At 37.6% G+C, this 12,164-nt stretch overlaps 1 long non-coding RNA gene across 2 annotated transcripts in view; it reads right to left on the bottom strand.

Moving 5' to 3' along the window:
- LOC116658688 overlaps positions 1-12,164 on the bottom strand; it is a 35,406-nt gene that overhangs the window by 20,969 nt on the left and 2,273 nt on the right. For both annotated transcript variants that reach the window (XR_004313944.1, XR_004313943.1), the window contains exon 2: positions 11,084-11,252. This is a non-coding gene — a long non-coding RNA (uncharacterized LOC116658688). The remainder of the gene's footprint in view (positions 1-11,083; positions 11,253-12,164) is intronic.

Raw genomic sequence — 12,164 nt, forward strand, 5'->3', positions numbered from 1 at the left:
TTTGTAGTGTGGATGTGGGGATTAAATGAGATGTTACATCTTTGCACATAGTAAAGCCCTGGATCATTGTATCAGCTTGTTCTTATAGCCCTGAAACCTTCACGAGATGCTAAACCAAAATTATGAAATAAGGTTCTTGCAACAGAAATGTATCTGATATTATGCTAAATTCACTGCCATACATCAAACTTTTAACTCTCAGTCCTCCTAACTCAATGTCTTCTTTCACTTACCTACACTACACCCTAATTACCTGATCCTATACCATTGTCTCCTCAACTAGACTGAGAGCACGAGGGCTATGTCTGAATAATAATGATGGACATGGAGAGCTGCTTGAGGGCAGGGAGCCTGTAATAGTTAACTGAGGGTGTACTTTATATACCAACTGCCACACTAGATGCTATAAAGTAGAAATTAATTCTTGTATTTTACGTTAAGCCTGAGGCTGAGGGAATAAGTACCTTAGCAAAGTCAGGAAGCTTGGGAAGACAGGATTTGAACTCAAGACTTCTTATCATAGAGGACCGTATTCTTGCACCTGACCGTGCTTGCCAGCCCTTTACCTGCTCTGGATCCCCACCACCTGGCACTTTGCTTCAGGTATAACACACACCTGGCACTTTGCTTGACACATAATAAGTGGCCCACAAATATTTGTTGAATGAATATATACATATAATAATATTTTAAAGACACTGAGAGCAGCTCCAAGTAAACGTGTTCATATGTTAATTCCTTTGTTCTCTGGGCAATCACTCAACTCTCCTGTTGGAAACATCCATGAAAGAAGCTTGGATAGAGCTCTTTGTCTGCATTTGGGGCAGAGCTGGCTTCCTAGCAAACAAGGGATCCAGATCTTAAGCATTTCTGATGAATGACAAAATGAGAGAAACACAGTGTGAACTTCCACAGTTGATAGCACAAGAATAACAGAACAGGAGAGGTAAGAATTGAAGAGTTGTGCTACACTATTTCATGGTTAAGAAACAGCTGTGCACCTTTAGTTTTTAATGATCCCCCATCCAAATGTGAGGATCCCTGGATGGTCGTTCAAATCAAATTAGAGAGTTAGTATATTTTGACAAAGGACCATTCATAAAAGTCCTGACGTTCTGACTTGAGGAAACAAAGTTATGGATTAGTACATTCTCTAGAAATTTGCAGACTTTGAGAAATTTATTTTGAGACTGCATAAGAGAACAGAACTATCTCCTCTTTGGATGATAATTATTAACTCTTGCTGGCTGATTCCCCAGACAGTTTTGAACAGCTCTGTGCAGGTCTCTGGGTTTGGATGCATCAATGCTGGGCCATATCCTTGCAAGTGAGAAATAGAGATTTTTCTTATGAGGTCTTGTTATAGACAAATAATTACATAAATAGCCTGTCAGAGAAATTTTTAATACATATAATCTCAATCATTTCATTTATTTTCAACTGTTTGTGGGTCATTTCTGCATAGATGTCGGAAGTCACCTTAAATTCAATATGCCCAGAATTGAACTCACAGATCTTTCCTTGACCTCCCTACCTTGCTTTCTGTCTGTTTCCCTGATACTAATTAATGACCCACCATAATCTTAATAGCTAATACTTCTTGAGGGCTTACTATGTACCATTCTCCACCCTAAGGTTTTATATGTATTTCCTCATTTAAAGTCTACAAGAAACATTAAATCTCATCTACCACTGATGTAGATGCAATCATCCTCCAGTTTCCAAATTAAGAAACTGAGTTACAGAAAGGCTAAGTAACTCATCCAAATAAATATTAAAACCAGGAATGAGGGTGGGGAGGATATAGCTCAGTGGTAGAGTGTGTGCTTAGCATGCATGAGGTCCTGGGTTCAATCCCCAGTACCTCCATTAAAGAAAGAATAAATCTGGTTACCTCCCCCCACCAAAAAAAAAAAAAAAAAAAAAAAGATTGATCTGAAAAAAGCCTTAAAAAAAACTGAAATAAATTCTTAGTCATCCAACTCTAAGAGCTGTGTCCTGAACTGTTATTTTTCACTGCTTCATCAAATAGCAGCTACCCAAAGCAGAAAACTCTTATCCTAGAGTCTTCTTTCTTTCTTCCTGTCACCTCTACTCATGGCTACATTTAATCAATTTCAACTCCTCTGTGCGGCTCCTCTCAACCATGTCCCCTCAGTCTGGCTAATTCTCAGACACACCCTTCCTCTCCACACCCACACTGTCAGTTCTTTTCCTTACCATTTATTATCCAAGTTGTTATCCTAAAGAATAATCTTTCTAAAACATGGAACTTATCACTTCATTTTCCTACTGAAAATTTTTTCCTGTGAGACAAGACTCCTTAGCAAGCTGACCCATCAGATCTTCCAGGCCACCCTCCTGCCTGCTCCTTAGGTTCCAGCCGCATAGAGATACCATGGGTCCATGAACTCACCAAATCCTTTCCCACTTCCATGCCTTTGTCCATGCTGTGTCCTCCACCTGAAATGCCTTTCTCTCCTTTCCATCTCTGGATCTTTCATATTTCAGAGATCAGACCAAGCATCCCCTCTTTGTGTAGACTTCCAAAGCCTCCCACTCACAGCTAAATCTATAGCTCCCTGTTTATATTCCTATAGCATTTAGTACCTAAGTGCATAGTAGTAGCATTTATCGCATTCTAGGATAATTATGTAGCTTTTTCTTAAATGTCTCCCCAACCTGGCCAATAATCATTTGAGGTCATAAACTTCTTCCTCTTCTTTGTGTCTACAGTGAACTTAATGAACCTCAGATCCTCAAATAATCGAATAACTTAATTAACACAAACCTGAAGATTATGCTCACTGGTAGCAAATGCTGCTAAACCTGTTTCAGAGGCTAGATGCCATGTTTGTAACAGAGTATTGTATCCTTTCTACATATTATCCTTTTATTTCATGCATTTGTAAACTTCCACTGATAAAGTATTGGCTACACCTTGTAAGTGCCTAAAAAATGAGATCACAGACTACGTTTCAGCAAGTAAACACAAAAATATTTGATGATGTATCTATTCTTTTTGTGTCTTATTTTGCTTTTTAAAGAAGAGAAAAAACAAGTAGCTGAAGCAGCCAAGGCTCTTTCAACAACATGACAAAGGCTGTGTGCAGACTGAGAACTCAGACCCTGAGTAGATGCAAAGGCACCGAAGGACTGAAGGTGGTAAAACAGAGAATGGGAAAAGGAAGTCTGCTGTGAGAAAGACCACCAGGATCCTGAGGAAGGATGGGAAAGCTAGAGAGGGAGGACCAATTCCAGAAACAACAAGAAACCAGAGCGCAATAGAGGCTTATGGCTAGAGGTAAAGCAGGTAGTTCTGCCTTGATCATCCTAGAGACAGAGGAATTGGGCACTTAAATCATGTGTTTTGGTTGGGGTCCATCTCTCTCCAGGACAACAGCTTTGTCTTACTCCTCTTTCCACTCACTGCACTTCAGCACAGAAACCAATGCTTCATAGAGCTTAATAAATATTTGTTGAACTGAACTCAGACTGGGACCCAGACATCAGGAGTAAAAAAAAAGAGTCTTGGAAACCACTTTGAGTCTGTTTCTAAGGAATCGGAGAGTAGGGGTTGTCTAGGTCACACACAGTGCGACTTGGAGGAATGAGATAAAAAAGCTAGGCTCTCACTGAGGAGATTAAGGGTGTGGTTCCCTCAGAACAACATGCGCAGGGCCTCAGGATGTTTTGTAAAACGTTGAAGGAAAAGTGATTTGCTAAGAAGTGGTATGTGAAATAGCAGATAGAGGCTTCTAGATCTGAAACCACTTCCTTTACTTGCTGCTTATCAAAGAAGCCTCAGATCCTCTACTCAGAACAACTCTTCGCAAATGTGCTGGGGCTCCAGCCCCCTCAGCAGCATTTCTTCATCCTTTTCTTGTTGACCTGATATTGAACTACTACCCGGAAGATTTTCAGAGCCCCTGTGTAAAACTCTGTAAGCAGATACCGGAACCACTTGAGATTATTTTTTTTTTTAATTTTTAGGTGATGTTTTTCTAGTGCCCTCTGAAGTTCTGGAGCATTTCATCTAATTTAATCTACACATTAGCCTTAGGACTCTCCCTGTGCCTGAAATACTTTATCTGCTTCTCATTCCTGAGAGAAGTCTCCTTGTTGCCTCCGACCATGTCTGATGCCCATTTTTGCTTTCATCGCACTACATCTCTTTCTGCTATAGCGGCTTTCAGATTTTATCCTTAAATATTTCTCCTTGTGGTTATTTGGTTAATGTCTCCCTTTCCCCACTGGACTGTGAGCTCTAGCAGGACACAGACCACAGCTGATTTTGCTCACCGATTTATAGCCACAGTGTCTCCTGTGCTGCTAGTTACAGAGGAAGTCCTCACTGTACAATGTTTTGATTAACTAATGAAGATGCAACAGTTTGTGCAGCCTTTAGCTGCCTTCCCTTCACTGGAATGTGGCAATCCTTTGTCATACGTCTCAGTGACAAAGGAATTTATTCCTAAGTATATTCCCTTAATAAGTTTCCAGCCTTTGGACAGAAATGCAGTAGAAAAAAAAATTGCCTTGTCTACCTGTACAGAAAACATAGTTGAGATTTAGAAAACACAGAAAACAGTTAACATTAACAATGTAGGCCTAAGACAGCTATTCTCTGAAAGGTAGGCTTACAAGGTTGGCCCTTAGCTGGTGTCTGAGAACTGGGATCTGGGGGAAGTTCGATCCAGAGGGGTTCACTGAGTTTAAACTGTTGTACAGTTTGCTTTGTGCTGAACTCCCGCTTTCCTTGAGATTCTGGAATTTGGTACGTGCTAGGCAGTCAGTGCCTATGTTCCTGACTATCGACAAAAACTCTAGAATCCTAGGCTCAGGCAAGCTTCCGTGGTAGACAACATTTCACATGTGTTGTCATCACATGTCACATGCTAGAGGAATTAAGCACATCCCGTGTGACTCCACTGTGAAAAGACTCTTGGAAGCTTGTATCTGGTTTCTTCTGGGCACCATTCTATGTACCATCTCCTTTTACTGATTTATCTATCCTTCTGTATCTATTCATTGTAATAAATCATAGCCATGAGTATAACTGTATGCTGAACCCTGTAAGTCCTCCTAGTGAACCATTAAACCTGATGGTGGTCTTGAAAATCCCTAACACAGCTCTTGAATAATTTTATAATCTATCCAACTTTTCTTCTTTTATACACCAGATAGGGTAAGCCAGTATCATCTCATACCTGGACAACAGCACCTTGCCTCCTGAAGCCACACTTGCCCTCGTCCAATCCATTCTCTACAGCCAGAGTAATCTTTCCAAAACACAAATATGATAATGCCATCTGGTGGCAGGAAGAACCAATGGATTGCTCTGGTTTATAGCTTTATACCTATAATAGTTTATAAGTTGAAGATTTATAACTGGAAGAACTTCTACAATCAAAGAAAAAATGGAAAAGATATTCAGTTATCTAATTCCCCAAAAGGTACCAAGCCTAGATGGGCTTATTAACTAGTTCTACCCCCATTCAATGACAGGGTAATTTCTATGTAATTTCACCTGTTCCAAAACATAAAAAAAAAAAAAAAAAAAAAATAGTGAGGAACTTCAAAATTCATTGAGCACTGATTCCAAACTAGATGAGGATAATTCCCCAAAAAGAAAAATATAGATCAGGGATCAGCAAACTACATCCTGTGTGTAAATCCAGCCTGCCAAGGGTTTTATACAAGGGTTAAGATAGTTTTTACAATATAAAAAGGCTGAAAAAACTCAAAAGAATAATAACATTTGGTGATGTGAAAATGAAATGAAATTCAAATTTCAGTGTTCATAAGTCAAATGTTACTGAGACAGTCCTAACACTCATTCAGTTACGTGTTGACTGTGGCTGCTTTCATGCTACAACAGCAAAGTTGAATAGTTGCAATGGAAACCATATGACCCATGAAGTCTAAAATATTCACTATCTTGACCTTTACTGAAAAAAAAACTGTCAACTCCTGATATAGACCAGTCTCACTTACAAATACACATGTTAAAAATCTTAATTTAAATTTTAGTAAATTGAACCAAGCAATGCATTAAAAGGAAAAATGCAATTGAGTAGGGTTTATCCCCAGAATACAAGGATGATTTATCTTTAAGAAATCTTTTATTGCACTGTGTTGTTTAAACCCATTAAAAAGGGAGAAAAAAGCATAATCATCTTGATAGATTTCAAAAAATATATTTGATAAGATTCAACACCCATGAATGATTAGAAAATGAAATAGCAAACTAAAACTAAAAGGTGTTTCTCTCAATGTTTGATCAGAAAAACTGAAACTATGTTAAATATGGAGAACCCTTTTGAATATAAGAAATTGAATACAAAAGTGATGGAAGGATTTGAGAAGTAAAACAGAGAAGATGAGGTTACTAAGCAATTAGTAATTTCAGGACGTTTTTACCACATCTAGGGGAACTTGCCTTGGGAACCAGTACTACTACCACATTGCAGGATGCCAGGAATCCATATTTCCACCAAAACTACAAGAGCCTGGCAGCCTAAGGTCACCCACCACTGCAGCTGCCACCACTGGAACCAGAGCCCATAAATACCACACTGCCAAGACTTCTGGAATGACTTCTAGAACTTCATTACTCTGGAGTTGCACTCATTTTCCACTACGGCTGCTGCTGGAGACATTACCAGAAACCAAGATGGGAAAAAAAAAAAAAAACATTATTTCTTCCTTCTTCCCAACTTCCAGTCTTTCACCAGTACTACCCACTGATAAAACTATAGAACAATATTCCTGATGTGTATTGATGCAAAAATCCTCAACAAAATACTAGCAAATCAAATTCAGCAGCATATATATATATAATGGTTTTCCATCATGACCAAGTTGGATTTACTCCTGGAATGCCAGGATGGTTCAACATACAAAAATTAATCAATATAATAGAACACAGCCCCCAAAGTCTTAACCCATCCAACATCAACTCAAAGTCCAAAATCTTATATAAATAGTATCTAAATCAGGTATAAGGGAAACTCAAGGTATGATTCATCTTATGGGAAGATTCCTTTCCAGTTTTGAAACCAGACAATTTACATATTCCAAAAACACAATGGTAGAACAAAGGATAGATATTCCCGTTCCAAAAGGAAGAAATAGAAAAAAAGAAAAGGGTCACAAGTCCCAAGTAAGTCTAAAATCTAGCAGGGAAGAGTCTATTAGATTTTAAGACTTGAGAATAATCCTCTTTAGCTCCATGTTCTTGTATTCTGGATCCATCTAGGTGATTCTGCCTTCTAGGCCCACCAGGTCCATTCCCTCAGCCCTGGGCAGTGGCCCCCACCCCTTTGGAACGGAGAAGAAAACAGCCCTGACACTTGAGCTTGTGCCTTAGGGCCTATGGTGGCAGTATCAGCCTTACCAACCTCTGAACCACCTTTGGAATAATTTTTCCCTTTTCTTGAAGAATAACACATTTGCAGCTGGATAGCTCTATCAGCCTGTCCTCTAGAATCCCAGGCATTGATGGCCTTCCTTCATCTAGTCCTGTCTCTGTCCCCTTCCATTCAAGCTGAGAGCTTTTCTGCTGGTACAAAATTCTCAAAAACCTTGGCCTCCCATGCAATTCATGAGGGTCCAAGCCATCAGACAAGAGGGTCCTCCACAGATATTTCCTAGATAACCCCATCTCTATTTCTGGATTCTTCTGAAATGACTGATTGGATCTATAAATCACATACCTGTAATTCAGCCTATACTTGGAAAACCCAATCTAGCATCATACTTAATGATAAAGGGCAAAAAGCTTTTCCCCTAGGATCAGGATCAAGACAGGATGCTCACTTTCACAATTTATATTCAACATAGTATTGGAAGTCCTAGCCAGAACAATTAGGCAAGAAAAATAAGTGAAAGGTATCTAGATTGGAAAGGTAGAAGTAAAATTATCTCTGTCTGAAGATGACATGGTCTTATATATAGAAAACCCTAAATATTCCACACACACACACACACAAAATTATTATAGCAAATAAACAAATTAAGCAAAGTTGCAGGATACAAAATTAACACACAAAACACAGTTATTTCTGTACACTAACAATGAACAATACAAACAGGAAATTACAAAAATAATTCCTTTTACAATAGCATTAAAAAGAATAAAATACTTAGGAATAAATCTAACCAAGGAGGCCAAACACTTAAACACTAAAAATTACAAAACATTACTGAAATAAATTAAAGACAAAAATAAATGAAAAACATCCCATGTCCATGAATTGAAAGATTTAATATTGTAAGGATGACAGTACTACCCAAAGTGATCTACAGATTCAGTGTAATCCCTATCAAAATCCCAACAGTCTTCTGCCAAAATAAAAAAACTCATCCTAAAATTCATAGGAATCTCAAGGGACCCTGAATGGCCAAAACAATCTTGAAAAAGAACAAAGTTGGAGAACCCACACTTCCTGATTTCAAAACTTACTACAAAATTACAGTAATCAAAACAGTGTGGCATGGACATAAGATAGACATAGAGACTGGTGGAATGAAACAGAGAACTCAGATATAAACCCTCAAATATATGGTCAAATGATTTTTGACAAAGATTCCAAGAATATTCAATAGGGAAAGGACACTCTTCAACAAATGGAAAACTAGATATCCACATGCAAAAGAATGAAGTTGGACTCTTACCTTAAATGACACAAAAATTAACTCAGATGAATCAAAGACCTGTATATAAAAGCTAAGACTATAAAACTCTTAGAAAACAACACAAGGGAAAATCTTCATAACCCTGGATTTGGCAGTGGTTTCTTGGGTATGACATCAAAAGCATAGGCAACAAAAGAAAAAAATAGATAAATTGGCCTTCATCAAAACTAAAAATTTTGTGCATCAAAAGACACTATCAAGTAACACAACCCCAAAATGAGAGAAAAAAAATTGCAAATCATATATCTGATAAGTGATTAATGTCCAGAATCTACTAACAGCTCCTACAACTCAATTAACAACAAAAACAGCAAACCCAAACAAACAAAACTTTTTAAAGGGGCAAAGGACTTGAATGGACATTTCTCCAAAGAAGAATTACAAATGGCCAATATGCACATGAAAAGATGATCAACATCACTAATCATTAATGAAATGCAAATCAGAGCCACAATGTGATACTACTTAACATCCATTTAACGGCTATTACCCACAAAAAAAAAAAAAAAAAAAAAAAAAAAAAGCAAGGTAGTAGGATACAGGATTAACACAGAGAAATCCATTGCATTTCTTTACACTAACAATGAAATGTCAGAAAGGGAAAGTAATAAAAATTCCCTTTTAAAATTTCACCAAAAAAATAAAATACTTAGAAATATACCTGATCAAGGATCTGGCAGACTTATATGCTGAAAATTATAAAACATTGGTAAAGGAAATTAAAGATGATTTTTTTAAATGGAAAGATATTCCATACTCCTGGACTGGAAGAATTAATATTGTTAAAATGCCCAAAGCAATCTACAGATTTAATGTGTTCTTAGGTCAGTCTCCCAAGACAATAGAAAAAAAGCAAAAATAAACAAAAGGGACCTGATCAAACTTATAAGCTTTTGCATAGCAAAGGAAATTACAAACAAAGTGAAAAGACAACCTACAGATTGGGAGAAAATATTTGCAAATGATGCCACTGACAAGGGCTTAATTTCTAGAATATATAAACAGTTCATACAATTCAATAACAAAAAAATTTTTTTCAGAAAATGGGCAGAAGATGTAAACAGACATTTCTCTGAAGAAGACATACAGATGGACAATTGGCATATGAGAAGATGCTCAAAATCATTAATTATCAGAGAAATGCAAATCAAAACTGCATGAGGTATCACCTCACACCAGTCAGAATGTCCATCATTAAAAAGTCCGCAAATGATAAGTGCTAGAGAGGGTGTGGAGAAAAGGGAATCCTCCTACACTGTTGATGGGAATGTAAATTGGTGCAGCCACTATGGAAAACAGTAGGGAGGTTTCTCAAAAAACTGAAAATAGAGTTTCCATATGATCCAGCAGTCCCGCTCCTGGGCATATATCCAGAGAAAACTCTAATTCAAAAAGATACATGTACCTCAATGTTCATAGGAGCACTATTTACAATAACCAAGACATGGAAGCATGGAAGCAACCTAAATGTCCATCAACAGATAAATGGATAAAGAAGATGTGATACACACACACACACACACACACACACACACACACACACACACACACAGGAATACTACTCAGCCATAAAAAAGAATGAAATAATGCCATTTGCAACAACATGGATAGATCTGGAGATTGACATACTAAGTGAAGTTAAGCCAGAAAGAGAAAGAAAAATATCATATGATATCACTTATAGGTGGAACACTTATAGGTGGAATCTAAAATATGATACAAATAAACTTATTTACAAAACAGATACAGACTCATAGACATAGAAAACAAACTTACAGTTACCAAAGGGGAAAGAAGGGAGTGGGATAAAATTAGGAATCTGAGATCAGCAGATACAAACTACTATATATAAAATGAGTAAACAACAATGTCCCATTGTATAGCACAGGAAACTATATTTGCTACCTTGTGATAATCTATAATGGAAAAGAATATGAAAAACAATATATTTATGTATAACTGAATCACTTCGCTGTACACAGAAACTAACACAATATTGTGAATCACCTATACTTCAATTTTTAAAATTAGAACTAATAAAACAATTTAAATACAAAAGAAACAGAAATAACAAATGTTGGCAAGGATATGGAGAAATCAGAACTCTTACACATTGCTGGTGTGAATGTAAAATTGTGCAGCCACTATGGAAAACATTTTGGCAATTCCTCAAAAAGCTAAACATAGAATTACTCTGTGCTCCAGTAATTCTGCTCCTGGGGATATATCCAAAGGCATTGAAAGCAAGCACTAAAACAGACACATATACATCAATGTTCACCACAACATTATTCACAGTACAGGTTTCCCCACTATCCAAAAGTAGAGTGTTCCTATGAAACCTTATGTAAGCAGAGAAGACATAAAGCAAAGAAACAATTACCTTAGGACACATCTTGCTTACAGACTCACAAAATAAGTAAAGATGAAGCACAGATGCTCACAGAGTTCAAAGCCATGATGGGTTGACATTGAGATACTGAGTGTAGTTCTTGGGGAAGGAGCTTGGTAGTGCCGTTCTCACTGCTCAGGGTGCACACTGCCTCTGGCTCCTGCAGAACAAACACTGATCACTGTTTTCGCTTTTCACCTCTTCTCATCAATGTGAAAATCCTCTTTAGATTTATTTTAGTTAGCAAAAATAAGTACTAATGTAGGTCTTTCATAAAAGCATAGCGGCATAAAATGAACTTTAGAAAAGTGGGGGATATGCATATGCAAAAGTGTTCATAAGCAGATGAATGAATGAACATAGTGTATATAAATCATGGAATACTATTCAGCCATTAAAAATAGAATGACATTCGGATACATGCTACAACAGGGATACATCTAGAGGATGTCATGCCATGTGAAATAAGCCAGACACAAAAGAGCAAATATTGTATGGGTCCACTTATATGAGGTATCTAGAACTCATAGAAACAGAAAATAGATAAGAGGTTACTAGGGACTGAGGGACAGGGTAAACAGGGAGCTGTTGCTTAATGGTTACAGAGATACCATTTGGGGTAGCAGAAGATTCTGCATGCAATTCCAATGTTGCAGGTGGGGGGCTGGTTCCACACCAATTAGGAATTCTCCAACACCAGTAGGTAGCCTATAATGCAATTCAATTCTGACACTCTCTGCCCGGAGGTAGCATCAGGTTCCACAGGTTAAGGACTTGTTACTGAACCAAACTTGGGTCTGCTTGCCTGGGAACAGTAAAGACAATCTACTGATGCCAGGTTGTGGTGAAGAATAGTGCAGCACTCATTGTAGGCACCAAACAAGGAGCGCAGGTGGTTAATGCTCAAAAAACCCAAACTCTGCAGAGATTTCTGAAACTAAGGACAAGGGACCAATAGTATAACAAAAGATGTTCACATTGCTCTAATGACTCAAGAAAGTCCAAGGGTTTTGAGAGCCATGAGCCAGGAACTGTGGACAAAGACCAAATATATATGAGAAATTTGGTCATC

This window comes from Camelus ferus, chromosome 21 (genome assembly GCF_009834535.1).
Source record: "Camelus ferus isolate YT-003-E chromosome 21, BCGSAC_Cfer_1.0, whole genome shotgun sequence".
Lineage (NCBI taxonomy): Eukaryota > Metazoa > Chordata > Mammalia > Artiodactyla > Camelidae > Camelus > Camelus ferus.